This window comes from Heterocephalus glaber, unplaced genomic scaffold (assembly GCF_053883595.1).
Source record: "Heterocephalus glaber isolate CG9 unplaced genomic scaffold, H.glaber_assembly_v1.0 deba00001442, whole genome shotgun sequence".
In the NCBI taxonomy this organism is placed as follows: Eukaryota; Metazoa; Chordata; class Mammalia; order Rodentia; family Bathyergidae; genus Heterocephalus; species Heterocephalus glaber.
The window spans coordinates 57,704,240-57,718,982 of NW_028258296.1; the positions used below are offsets into that span (position 1 = coordinate 57,704,240).

General features: G+C 47.1%; 1 protein-coding gene across 3 annotated transcripts in view; it reads left to right on the forward strand.

Annotated features, from left to right (window-relative positions):
* The window catches only part of LOC106010118 (uncharacterized), a 57,056-nt gene that overhangs the window by 36,872 nt on the left and 5,441 nt on the right, over positions 1-14,743 (forward strand). Inside the window, exon 1 of one of the 3 annotated variants that reach the window (XM_087213418.1) lies at positions 88-3,380. The exons of the other annotated variants lie outside the window; for them this stretch is intronic. The gene's annotated coding sequence lies outside the window, so the exon portion shown is untranslated. Of the gene's footprint in view, positions 1-87; positions 3,381-14,743 lie in introns of those variants that run through there. 3 annotated transcript variants of the gene reach the window in all.

Genomic DNA, 14,743 nt, shown 5'->3' on the forward strand with positions numbered 1-14,743 from the left:
GGGGGAAGGGGGGAAGGGGCGGAGCCAGGGCCCCCGCTAGGGGAGCTGCGGAGCTGCTGGCCAAGACTCTCAAGTGGCCTCATAGCTGGTGTTAGAGCTGAGGTTGGGGGACACGCACGTGTGTGTGTGTCTGCGCGTGCGTGTGTGGAGACCTGGACACATGCAGACACCCGTGCCTTTAGTAGGTGCCCCCTGTGTGGTGGGTTGTGTGTCTGGATGCACGCACGCTCCTGTGCTGCCTGTACCTTTATGTATGTGGCTGTGTGTGTGTGTGTGTGTGTACCTGTGCCTGTGGGTGAGTTTTTGCTTGTGTGCGTGCTTGCATGTTAGTATTTGCATTTGTACGGGAGTGTGTCCCTGTATTTAGACTTGTGTGCGTCTGCCAGTGTGCATGTGTGGAGGGGTGTGTTCGTGGGAGCACACACACACGTTTCTGTGCCTACAAACACTCATCCAAGGGACGTGTCCCTTGCCATTTGGGGTACCTGGGGCTATGGGCCACAGCCAGACCCAGCTTCCTGGGAAGATCGCCCTCTTGCTCCTGACATCTGCGCCCCACAAGGCCAGGCCTCTTGCTCGGTGCTCCTCACCCTGGGGCCTTCCTGCCACAGCTGCCCCCAAGGAGCTTGGAGGAAGGCTGGGTCCGGGCTCCACTTTTCCCGGAACAGTTGACTCCTCGAGCTTTGAAGTGGGAGAAAGTCAGCAGTGCCTGTCATTGCCCTCTATTACTCTTGTAACCCTCAGGAGGTGAAAGCGGAGCCTCCCCCTCATCTCCCAGCCTGGTGCTCAGCAGCCCTCAGGGGCTGAATGGCAGCCCCACAGCAGCTGCCAATGTCTCTCACTGGCCTGTGGCGAGGCAGGAAACCCTCTATCTTGGAGGGCGACCTCCAGCTGGAGAGTCCAGAACTGCCCTTGCTGCTGTGCTTGCTGATACAACATCCCCAGGACAGGCAGAGGACAGCTGCTTGCTGATGAGCTTGATAGAGGGTCCCTCGAAGCATGGTTGAGGCCTGATCCCGTTAAGTCTGGGGCTGCCCTCCGCAACTCCCCCATGGACTCCCCATGGCTGAGAAGCCAGTGTTTGAAGGACCGGAAGAGGCGCAATTTAAGGGAACTCCCCCAAACTGGCCTCCCGTAGGATCCGGGGCCTGCTTTCTCCTCAGACTTGGCCGCTTGCCAAGGGAAACCCCCTTGCTCAGTCTTCATGGGGCCTGCTGACCGTGGCTGTGGGAACCCCTTTCATCTCCCTGGATGAAAGCTCCGGGTGAGGTTTTATGTGGTAGGGAGAAGGGTAAAGTCTGGGCTTGAGGTTGCCAGTAGCAGTACTACAGGAACGGTTACAAAAATAAAAAGGCCTTGGCGAGGGACGACTGTGCCTCCCAAGAAGTGAGCCACGTCTCGCTGCAGGTGGAAGCCACAGAGTCACTGGGGAGGCCGGAGAGAACGCCTCTGTACTAAATAACAGGTAGTAAAGGTATCTGACATAAGCTCATTCTCAGAAAGCAAGCCAGTAAACAAGCAGGGACGGTGGGAGTGGGGGGCGGGGCTCTCGGGTTTCCAAAGGAGTAGAAGGAAGGGGAGAAAATCCGGGCCTTGATGCACTCATGAGGATGTGCCCTGCCCATCAAGGAAGGCCCGGGCCAGGGTCTTCCTTTGTCCCCAGTGTCACTTGATCCCTCTGGAGGCTCTGTCCTCCGTCTGTTACCCTCACCATGGCACCATCAGCCAGCCATCAAAGGAGCCTCCTGTGTACAGCTGCCCCATGGGGATGCCCTCAAGGGCTGCTTCCTCTCTTTGACCTTTTCCCTGGTTTCCTAGCTCCCTCCACTCACCCTGCATTCATGCTGACCCTCTGTGCCGCCCCCTCCAGTCTCCATCTGCTTCTTCCTTCTACTGTCCTGCTTTGCGCTGAGGTGGCCCGCCATCAAGATCTGTAAGAAAAACCCCACCCCTGGCCTCTTGCCAAAAGTTCTTAAAACGTTAATGCCACAAAAGCTTCTAGAGGATTTTGTTTGTCCTTGAGTCTGTTGTTGACTCCCAGTTCTTTCCTGGCCTTGCACTCTGACCTGGCTGGTCTCCACAGCACCCCTCACCTCTTCCTGCTGCTTTCTCATTGACCTGTTGTTCTAGGGCCAGCAGGCTGCTTGGGGACAATTGTAGAAATCCCAATCCCAATCCTGGGTATAGGGAGGTTGTCCCCGGAGAAGCTCCCAGGGCCTCTTCCTTCTTCTGGCTCAGGCAGTACCTGGGCTTCCTGGCCAAGGGTGGACAGGGCCCTCCCAGGCGACAGCAGCATCTGCATCTGGGGAGCTGCAGGGCTTCCGCCCCAATCTGATCTTCCCTTCCCTGGGCAGAAGCCAAGGCAAAACTGGTGACTCCAAGCTTCACAGCAGGAAGTGATGGGTGGGGAACACCCTGAGCTGACCCTAGTGGGCATGATCACCAGGATGGCTCCCTTGCCCAAAGCAACACGTGTGTGTTCATGCTCCAGTGTGTGCGTGTGTCTGTTTGTGCAAAAGCAGGGCTGGGCAGGGGGGCCCACGTTTGTTTCTGCTGTTGTCAGTCCCAGGAAAGCACAGTCTTGGAGGAGGCAAGTAGCTGCCTGACAGCTGGACCTGGGTGGTGGTTGTGTAACTATTGTTCCTGAACTCTGGCCTCTGGAAACAGAAAGTGGATCCCTTGGGCCACGAGGAGGGTGTGGGGTGCAGGGAGCCACCTTGCAGGAGGGCAGGCCATGGCTAGGTACCCCGTTTCTCCCACCCTCAGCCAGATTTCTTTGAGCCCCTATAACCAACCAGATCCCAAGACCATTGATAGGCAGATGGGGACGTGAGGCAAACCAGACCAAACCCAGTGAATAGAAAGGAGAAGTTGATTAAATTAGTCTCTGAATAATTTAATGTAAAACAATTGGTATTCATTATCTCTAGGGAAACTAAAATGAAAGAGAAGCCATAAAAGTCTAGCACAAGGGAGCGTTAGCAGGGAGAAAGGAGAATTCAAATGCACAAAGCACCTAGGATACATCCTAACCCTGCCTGCACATTCCCATTTCATCTTTGCTATGGTCTCCTGGGTAATACCGTCTCGCTTTTACCTCGGAAGAAACCAAGGCCCAGAAAGGGTGAAGGCCCCTGTTAGATGGAAGAGCAGGATTCCTGCCCAAGTCCGCTGATTGCAGAACACAGTTTTTGTTGTAACTCCATGCCATTTCATGTTTTTTGTTTTGCTTTGTTTGGTTCAGTGGGAAAGGAATGTAAGGAGGCAGAACCAGAAAGAAATGCACAAAGCTGGGAGATTTGGTTTTTAGGAAGCCCCGGGACAGAGAGACTCTTCTGAGGAGAGAGAAGTGGAGAAGCAATTGTCTGCTCAACTGAGTGGTGAGAAATGGGGGCGCGGTGGTGGCGGAGGCCTCTTTGCTGCCGAAAAAGAGACCAGAAGGCTCTGTGTCCAAGGGCCTCCTGGGTGCTAGGCTAGTGCTCGCTCTCTGAGTTACATCCCCAGCCCCCGATGTTTTATTCCCTATCCCTTTGCACAGTTTGTATTTTGAGACGGGTCTCACTAAGTTGCCCAGGCTGGGCTTGAACTTGTGACCTTCCTGCCCCAGCTTCCTGAACAGCTGGGGTTACAGGTGTGCACTACCACACCAGATACTTTCATATTTTAACAATAATGAGCGTAGAGTACTTTTGTAAGTAGAAGCCCAGATAAAAGTATTGAAGGGGGAATGTAAGAAGAAAGGATGAGAGCAAATCAGACGTGGGAGAGGGCCGCAGTGGGAGCCGCCCTGGGGAGCAGCCCCAGCCCTGACCTTCCACCGCAGCTCTCCCGGCCACCTGCTGGCTCTGCCTCTGGGAGACCCACGTGCAGGTTGCTCACTCACTCGCCCACTCATTCTTGCACTCCGCAGATATTTCTGGAGCCCTGGTTGAGTGCCAGGGATGGTAGACAAAACGGTAAACAAGGCAATGTTGCTGCCTTTGTAGAGATGGCATTCTAGGGAGGAAAGCCAAGGATCAGGCAAATATATAGATAAATAGCATTTCAGATGAGCACTATGAAGGAAGTAGGATAACTTTAAGGACAACAGGACCACATTCCATAGGGTAGTCTGGTGTGTTCAGGTAGGGATTTATATGCAAACAAGCAACAAAACTAAATAAAAAACGAAGCACCCACCCCAAACCACAAATGTATGGAAAATGCATGCAAAGCACACCAAGGAAGCAGCTTGCAGAAGCTTGAGCAGCACTGGCTGGACAGGTTGAAGTTTTCCTCAGCTAAGCAGAGCTTCTGAACCCTGTCCTCCTCATTTCTCCTCTCATTAACAGATTAAGTTCACGCCCCTGGGGTGGGAGCGGCCCTGCCTTGCAGGCTCGCAAGAAACCAGAGCAGCATACAGCTTTTTCTTCATTTTACATGGTGAAACAGAGTATTACCAACTCACTTTGTTTGTATATTTTTTGTACTGGGCTTGAACTCGGGACCTTGTGCTTGCGAGGCAGGCGGTGGCACCACTGAGCTAAATCTCCAGCTACCAACTCACTTTGATGTTCCTGCTCTCCTGTTTGTCTCTGAAGAAGAGTTAATACAAATGATGTCCTGTGCCAGGAAAATGCTGCCTAGGAAGAGCCAGATTGGAGAGGAACCTGGTGTACCAGGGTGGGCTTCCTCCCACCTACACACCACTCAGATACCATCCTGTAGGCCAGCTGTGGATACCTGAAACTTCACAATTAGCAGCTTATGTCTTTGTATTAAGGTGGCCTTTTCTATCTCTGGGCTACAGGGTATCGTGGGGTAGTAATTCCTTAAACTCAGTTTTGTCAGCAGCAGGCTTCCTGGTGGGCAGTTCTGAGGAGAGGCTCAGGGCCTAAGGATAAGGGCCACGGAAACCACTAAGGGTGAAAGAAGTTTTTTCTGTTTGCTTTTGTCGTACTGAGGATTGAACTCAGGGCCTTTGTACTGAGCTCCACCCTCAAGTCCACTTTGTTTTTAATTTTGAGACAGGGGCTTCCTAAATTGCCCAGGTTGGCCAAGAACTTGTGATCCTGCTGCCCCAGCCTCCTGAATCGCTGGATTACAGCCATGGGCCACTGAGCCAGGTAGAAATAAAGTATTTAAAAAGCAACTGATCGAGGAAGGGTCTAACTAGAACAGAAGTTCTGCCTCCTTACACATCTAAGGTACAAGAAGAAAAGAGGAACTGGCAGAAGAGGTAGCAGCCTCTTTGGTTATGAGGACACAGGTGAAAAAGCTTTCTCTCACCACGCCCTCCCTCTGGCCTTCCTCCCTTGCCAAGCCTGGCACCGCAAGGGCTGAGGCAAGGACCATAAAATGCTTTTATGCAATAGTCTCCTCTTCTACAGAGGGTTTGCTCCTGTCAGAGCACCTGGGAAGAAAATTACATCAGTCTTGCTTAATGGCCCAACTTAAGCCATCAAAACCCCTAATAAAGCTTCTATTTTGGACATGTTACAAAACTGTAAATAAAATATCCACAGAAAAAGAAAAGCTCTTTGATTTGGGCCTGGGAAGGACCTTTGGTCCCTGGAGTTATATCCTGAATCACAGTTTCTTTACTAAGGCTTAGGACAGGCAGAAACCAATCCTTTCCTTCTCTGGGGAGCCCAGGCCCCTGATTTTCACCTCAGCACCTGGGGGCTCCCTGAGAAGGAGGAGGGGTTCCTTCTCCCAGTGCCCCAGAAAGGCAGGTGGCTAGACATGTAGGAGAACATTTTTAGAAGGCAATATAGCAACACCTAGTTCCATTCAAATGGAAATCCACTTCTAGTGATCTACTCTATGGAAATGGACAAGTGTACAAGCATGTGAATAAGATTATCATCGCAATATTGTTCATAATAGTGAAAATCTGGGAACAACCAAAAAGGAAATGGTGTAAAGAAGCACAAGCTTAAATATCGTATGGTTTCTCGTTTATGAGAAACCCAAATTATAAATAGCAAAATAAAAAAAACACATTTTCTTTATCCAGTCTCCAGTTGATGGGCAATTGGGCTGTTTCCAAGTTTTAGCTATTACAAACTATGCAATGTGGTTTTTTTAGAAGTTGGTTTATTTATTTATTTATTTATTATTTATTTATTTATTTGTAATGGGGATCAATCTCAGGACCTTGCGCTTTCCAGGCAGGTGCTGTGCCACTGAGCTAAATCCCCAGCCCTGCAACGTGGTTTTTTAAAAAAATAAAATGCAGTACTACTCAGTCATAAAGAGTGAGAGACTATGGGCTGGGGATTTAGCTCAGTGGTTCCGCTGCCTGCCTTGCAAGTGGAAGGACCCGAATTTGATCCCCAGTACCAAAAAAAAAAGTGAGAGACTAGAGACATTTATAGCTAAATGGATGCACATTGAGGAGATACTTTTAAGTGAAATAAATAGGACACACATGTGTAAATACCAAATAGTTTCTCTGGTGTGAGAAACTGAAAGTGTAAATAAGGACTAAAAGGTATAATAAGGTGAAATAGGAAGAAAGGGGGCAGAGGTGAAGTGGGAGGGGTAGGGGAAAGGAAAGAAGGGAATGGAATTAATATGAGAAAATGAAAAAATGGAAACAAAGTCTTTGTAAATCGGGAGGGATGGAGGGGTTGAAGGGAGGGCAGGGGAAGGAGGAAAAATAAGATCCAAGATAGGGCTGGGGATTTAGCTCAGTGGTTCTGCTGCCTGCCTCGCAAACGGAAGGACCCGAGTTCGATCCCCGTTACCAAAAAAAAAAAAAAAGAACCAAGAGAGAGTACGTAAAGGTACAAATTTCCAATGATGAGTGTCATTATATTGTATACCTAAAATTAATTTAAAAAAAAAAGCCCCTGGTGTGGTGGCCCACACCTGGAATCCCAGCACTTGGGAGGTGGAGGCAGGAGGGTTGCTGTGAGTTTGAGGCCAGCGTGGGCTACAAAACAAGACCCTGCCTCAAAAAAAAAGCCAAACCAAAACAGAGCCACATAAAAGATAGGTAATAGGAAGTAGGAAGGTAGATCTTTCTGGAATGGGAAGAGGATGAAAAAGGAATTAAGATGTGTTATATACCGCACCAACTCCACACAAGTATAAATGTGTACTACACACATGCACTGCTAATAAAGAAGGAAATGGTGAAATATACTATGCAACATACATAATTTAAAACACTGAGCAACCATAATGCACAGTTTTATACATACAATACTAATGTGGAAGGATTTCCAAGAAATGTGGTTGGGAGGAAAAACAGAAAAACACATATAAAATTAACTAAACTACATTACTTATTTACACAGTACTGGGATTGAATCCTTCACACTGAGCTCCATCCCGGGTCCTTTTTACTTTTTATTTTGAGACAGGGTCTCACAAAGTTGCTGGGTTGCCCAGGCTGGGCTCAAACTTGCGATCCTCATGGGTCAGCCTCCCAGGTGTGCGCCACCACACCTGACTTACAGCTTTAATTCATTAAATTCATTTGAATTGTACAGACATATTTACGTATATGCTTATAAAAATGATTTTGTAGAGATAAAGCTTCCCTTGTTGTACAAATGCAACTAACAGAGATCACTTCTGGAGACTTGTATTATAGGGAGCAATTTTTATCTTCATGTTGTATAGCAATCATATACTTTAAAATTTTTATATTAAGTTGACACAATACACAACTTAAACATTGAAATAGAGAATACAACAATGCTACTGCCTATTAGATGGGCACAAGTTTTAAAAATTAAGGGGCTGGTGATGTAGCTTAGTTGCACAATGATCATATTCCAGGCCCTGGGTTTGATCGTCAGCACTGACAGACAGACAGACAGACAGACAGACAAAAAGTTAAGATCCGGTTTTGGTGAGAGTGTCAGGAAAGTGCACACTCACTCAGGACTGATGAGAGTGTCAGTTAGTGTCCTAGTAACAAAGGCAATTGGTGGATCTCCATCCAGGTTACATGGTGCATAGTGCTTGATCGAGGAATTCTACTTCTAGGACGCAGTCCCATAGATACACCCATTCAAGTAGGAAAGAAATAGGTAATATTAACAGTGCTCATTTACTAAATGCTTAATATGGCGTTGGCACCATTCTAAACACTTGTGCTGTTTTAAAGGTACTGCAATGAACCACACCCACCCCATAAAAGCCAAGTAGGTATTAGAGAGGTGCCAGGTAGTTCTCCAAGCTCTTTATATACTTGGCCTTACTTTTTACAAGAACTCTATGAACAACTCCATATGAAGTTCATATATAGAGAAGCTCCATCATTTCAAGGGGAAGCAACATGCTCAAAATCAAACCGGCAGCAAGTAGCATTTTGGACGCTGTCCTGGGAGCCCTGCACTGTAGAGCCCTTGTTCACACAACCTTCCCAGCAGCCTGGGAGGCATGAGGTTCTGTGTTTATTGTTTCTGTTTCTGTTTGGAGGGCCGGCCAGCGCATCCAGGTCTCTTTATAGTACTTGGTAGGAGGCATAAGACTAGAGATTCCTTCTCAGGCTTCCTTGCAGCTAGGACCGAGCGTGTGACTGGCTTGGGCACAGCAGGTACGCCTGCCCCTGACCACGGTGTCACAGAGATGGTGGGGACTGGGCCTTGGCTGAGGTGGGGAGCACGGGGGTGGGTGGGAAGCATTGCTATAGGGGAGGGTGCCTACTTTATTTATTTTTTATTTTTCTGGTTCTGGGGAGAAAACCCAGGGCCTCACACATGGCAGGCAAGTGCTCTACCACCGAGCCACAGCCCCCACTGGGCACTGGACTTTGAGGGCCAGGGGCACTGTCTTCTGAGTGGGATCCAGGACCGGGAAAGACTCCCTGGCTGCAGTTCAACCACTAGGGCTTCATCATCCGGTGGATCAACGGTGTTTAGCGAGATGGGCTATGGCAGCAAGCCCCAGGAAGAGAGTGTCTAGGCTGGGCCTCGGGGTCAAGGCCCAGCTCACTCCAGCAGGCTGTAGTTCTTCTCTTGATAAACAGCCCCTTGAAGCTTCTGGGGCACCAGGTGGCCTTGTGACTCAAGCCTGCACCCGAACCAAGGATTATGGGACCCAGCTATCCAGGCCATCGACGCACAAGCCCGGGAGCTCCGCATCCTCGGGTAGAACTAGGCTGAGCCCGAAAAGACTCTGGAGGTGTGGGCAGTTGCCATCCCCAGCTCCCTCCCAGCCTGCTCCATCCTGCCAGTAGCTGCTCCTTGTTCAGTGTACCAAAGGGAATCAAGGAGAGATCATGCATGACATACCGAGAAGAGAAACATTCCAACCTGGATTACAGGTAGCTGGCTTTCCACCAGACACCACCGCTACCCAAATGGCCTGTTATTAAGAGATTAACAGCAAAAATGTTAGAACCAGGGTGCAGTGTCTGAATTCTGGTTCCATCGGTTCTTTAACCTCTCCCTCTGTTTTCTCAGTTCTACAAGAAAACAATAAAAATTTCTACCCCCATTAGGTTGTTTCAAAACTTAAGTGATATTATGTATAAAGCACTTAGAAAGGCATCCAGAATGTAACATGCACTGTTACTGTTCTTATTGCAATACTAAAACTCTTCTAGGAAAAACTGGAGATCTATCTATCACACAAGAATGTGAATATACTTAGCACTACTGAGCTGTTCACTTAAAAGTGGTTGAGGTGGTAAATTTAATGTTATGTGTTTTAACCATAATTTTTTTCAAAAAACTATAAAATAACAGGCCTGAGGGTGTAGCTCAGTGACAGACCATTTGACTATTATGTGTAAAGGCCCTGGGTTTGATCCCCAGCACTAATAAAAAGTCATAAAATACAAAAACAGAAATTTTAAACATAGAATTTTATAACTAAGATATTTAATTTCAAATCTAGAAAGTGAGTGGTCTTTTTTTTTTGGTAAATCGCCAATAATTATTAACTATTCATTAATACCTCTTTACTTAAAAAATAATAATGCAGCCCTCTGAGAAATGGCCTTGGCACTTAGTAGAGCAGAAAAACCCTACAACAGGCGCATTTCAATTAGAGCATGTCATCAGTTTGGCTGTGCTGCTGGAGGGTCTGCATTGACCTTGAAGGGGGCTGGGTGTTGGGCTGGGTGGACAGACCTGGGTAGAACAAAATTGGAGAGCTGGGACAAGGGGCTTGGGGGAGAGAGAAGCCTGTGAACGGATCTCAGGAGGGAAAGGACAGCACAGAAGAAAGCTGCTCCTGAGCACGCCAGGCAAATCTGCTTTGTGGATCATTCCACTTCCTCCCCGGATGTTCCAGGAACAAAGAGGCCACAATGGCAAGAGCAGAGGCCGCACATGGTCTTTGTTGGAGGTCCGTCTGGCACCCGGAAGCTACCAGACCAGCCTCCACCGGGAGAAGGGTGGCTATGTCAGCTCTGTCCCATACTCTCCCTGCTCTGCCCTCTGTGGGCCTCCTGGTTGCCTCATGCACCACTACAGTGCCCCACACGCTGTGGCTCCCGACAAAGGGCCTCCTTGTACAGGGAGAAACTGGCCACGATGTCTCGCATCTGAAAGGCTCTGCAAGTAAGAACTCTTTTGACTTCCCAGTACCCATACGCCCTTACACTGTTATTATCCTCACCTCACAGCTATCCTTATCTGAACCACAGAGGTTTGGTTTTTTTTTGTACCGGGGATCAAACTCGGAACCTTGAGCTTTCGAGGCAGGCAGCAGAACCACTGAGCTAAATCCTCAGCCCTCATAGAGAAGTTTTTATAAATTGCCCTGAGTTAACTGTAGGTAAGTGAGTGGTGAGACGTGTATCCAAACCAGGCAGTTTGGCTCCAGAGTCCATGCTTTGAGCCATCCCCGAAGACCCGTGGAATCATGGGTCTCCTCATGCACCTATGTCTGGGCAGCAGCTGGCCCTACAGAGAGCCATTATGGCAAAACCTTCTGAGGTTGAAGTGCTGCCCACAGAACGCAGGTTATGCTCTGAGCACCATTTCTGTCTCAGCCAGAATACACGGGGGCCCAAGAGCCGAGAGGTAGAGGCCGGAGCGGGGCCTCTCACTATCACACCTAATAACCCGTCGAAACATCTTTCCTCTAGTCCTATGATTCTGGGTTCTGCTAGCTTAAAGATGTGGTACCTGAAAGAGATTTCCTGGGGTCACCAAGACCCCAGCAGTCCACTGAACTGGAACCTGAGATGGTCACCTTGCTACTCTGGGCTCTTCAAGCCATTTTGCAAACTGGCAGAAACAGAAGATAGCTGTTACCTGGGGCGTTGAGCTCATTATTGTGGTGACTTAGGGGTGAACACTCAGCCAGAAAGAGAATGACATCCGTGAAGCAGGTTTGCTTTCTAGCAGGCTCACGGAGAGGCTGGGTGCAAGCCAGGGCAATCTCCATGGACACCTTGTATCACCAGGTCTGATAGTTCAAGTTAACCAAAAATGAAAGCAGCAGAAATGAGACAACAAAGAGTTCAGAGCCTCCAGGAGTAGAGCTTTAGGTTTTTCCACAAAGAGAAAAGCCGACCACTCAAGTTCTGGATGTACAACGTAGTAATTGAGAGGTTGACCTCTGGAACGAGATGCCCTGGGTTCAAGTCTGAATGCTAAGTAAAAATGCTGACTGTGACCTCGTTCATCCTCAGTTCCCACATCTGTTAATATGGGGGTGCGTGAAAATTCATATCTCAAATGGTAATTATGAGAACTAAGTGATACTTGTAAAGCACTCAGCATGCAATAAATACTATTAATGTTAGTTATTAATAAGGTAGAGGAAAAAGTGAAAGAGAAAAGTCATAAATACCAGCTAGGGCCTCAGGACCAGTTGTGAAAATGAGACTCGTATACACAAAAGCCTGTCTGGTTTTATCTGTAATAGCCAGAAACTGGAAAGAAAGCAACCCAGATGGCCTTTAACGTGTGAATGATTAAAAAAACTATGGGCCATCTACCATGGTGCATGACTCAGCAATAAGAAAGAATGAATTACTGATACACACAACAACTTGAATGAGTCTCCAGATACTCGTGGTGCGTGACAAAAGCCAATTGCAAAGGATTACAGACTGCATGATTCCATTTAATGGGCATTAGCTAAGGGGATTCGGGGAAGGGAGAGAAAGGGAGTTTGGCTATAAAGGGCAATAGGAGGGTCCCCATGGCAATGGAAATGTCCTGGACTTGACTGTACCCCTGTCAGTATCCTGGTTGTGATTTGCAAAATGGCACCATTGGAGTGAACCCTGTAAAAGAGGCACTGGATTTTCTGTATCTTTGCATTTCTTTTTTTTTTTCTTTGCATTTCTTTTAACTGTATGGGAATCTATGATTATCACACAACAAAAGGTTTAATTAACAAAAGGGGCTGCAGATGTAGCTCAGTGGTACAGTGTGTGCCTAACACTTGTGAGGTCCTGGGTTCAACCTCAGCGCGCGCACACACACACACACACACACACACCCAAAAGCCAAAAAAAGAAAACAAGCAAAAAAAGAAACAGTAATTTCTACCCTTATTCCTTACTTATTGGTTTGAAGTTTGTGTGTGTGTGTGTATATCTGTAGTATCTGCCAGTTTCTGCAGGGTGAATATTCCTCCGGGGCTGGTTTCACGCTTATAATGAGACGTCACTGAACATGGAACTGGAAAGAGATGTGTGCAGTCAGGATTTCTGAGCCAGTGCAGGTCAGCAACACTTTTTTCCTCTATTGATTTGGCACATTAGAGAGGTTAATGCTCTCCCATGCTGAAGGGAAGGGCACTCATCCATTGTAAAGGACGTAAACACTGAAGTGCCTACTGGAGACCTGCAGACTTGTACCTGCAGTACCTTCCAGTACCCACCTGCCCAGTATAGGATGCAGGCCTGAGGAAAAAATACACTAAGAGATAGAACTAAGAGAGAGAAAGAGGGGTGCCAGGATGACCAAAGCCGGTGTAACCGACAAAGGCTCTGGCCAGTTCCAGGCCCCAACTTTTATTGACAATCGATTGGGGTAAAGGTGAGCTACATGCAGTTTCTATGGAAATTAATGTAAACAAGGCTTGTAAAGGACAAGACAAAGCATTCCCAAATCAGGAGCAAAACAGACAAAATACATAGTTGTAATTGGCACACTGTCCTTCTAGTCAGAAGGTCTGAGTTGTGGGAATGGAATCTGGGTTCGAGTTACTCTGACCTTGGCATGTGGGCTTCAGCTGGACTCACTTCTATGAACCAGCCAGTTGTGGTGTTAGCTCTTCACAGCTGCCTTGGGCATAGTCAATATTACTGTCCTCTGCAAGTGCCCTTCTTGGGGGACAATGTTATTAGTAATTTTATGTTATTTTTTTTTCATATACTAGCATCATTTATTGTTTTGGTAAAAACAAGCAATGTTGGCTGGGGATTTAGCTCGGTGGTTCCAGTGCCTGCCTTGCAAGCGCAAGGTCACGAGTTTGATCCCTGGTACACCCCCCCAAAACAAACAAACAAACAGAAACAAGCAATGTTAGTAAGATTTCATTGTGAGCACACAACATACCCTACATTATTTTCTGATGTATCCACCGTATTCCAAGATCACTTTTCCAGGCTTCTGGACCACTTCCTTCCACTGCTATCAGTACACAGCCACAGAGTGTTAACACTGAAGCAGTAGTCTTTAGGCTTCACCAGACAACATTAGTAACGTAAAATAAGAAAACATACACAAGGGATCCCAAAATGAAACACAGTCCACGAATCTAAGATTTTCTAAATATCAATTCCTTAGAACCTCATGACGCTTCTCATCTTTGGTATCTGCACTGTTTATGCTCTTGCTTCTTCAGATCTACTGTTGCTTCTTCAGTAAAGCCCCACTTATGACCACTCATACTTCTTACCCACCTTACCTTGTTGCATGTATCGTCTCTGAACTTAGTATCCAACATTGAAACAAAAAAATTAAGTATATACTTGCTTTTCTGTGTTTTCTTCCCCCGTGAAGATGGGATATTAGTGCCTAGCACATGATACACATTCCAAATCACAGAATTTGCTAATGAATCTTGAGGCTGTAAGCACAATTCCACTGGCCTAAAAATGAGAAAATAATTCATCTAAAGGAATCTGAAGGAATAAAGCAAACTAAACAGAGAATGGACCTTACAAAGTCCATGCAACTGATGTCCCTTCTGCACAGTAGTGACGAACACAGGCCGTACACATGAACAAAGGTGGATTCCAGATCACTTATTAGTGACATCATGGACAAAATCGCCTCTTCATGCCTCAATTTACCCACTATGAAACAGAGATAATAACAGCACCAACAGTGTTATTAAATGTGGCAATGCAGCTGGGGATTTAGCTCAGTGGTTTCGCCGCCTGCTGCGCAAGCGCAAGGACCCGAGTTCGATCCCCGGTACCCCCCGCCAAAAAAAATGTGGCAATGCATGTGAAATACTACAGTATATAGCAAAGTGTTTATGCACCTCAATAAACACCACTACTACTGCTACACTCATCTCACTTAGGCTCCATAGCTTATTTTCTGGTATCTCCCAAATAATTTATGCTGAGACTCATTATCTACTTTCTAAGTCCATATAACTGAGAAAGAAGCAGATGGAAGAAATAAAATGTTGCCATAAACAAGAACAGCAAAAAAAGAAAATGAAAAATTGTAAAAACCGGATTTCCAAGGTCCTGCATCTCAGCTCACACCAGTCCATGAAGACACCTGGCCACAAGGAAAAGGTTCTGTCACATCTAATATACTGTTTGAAGATGGCAAGAAAATATAATTCTAAAATTAGGTACATTAACTTCAAA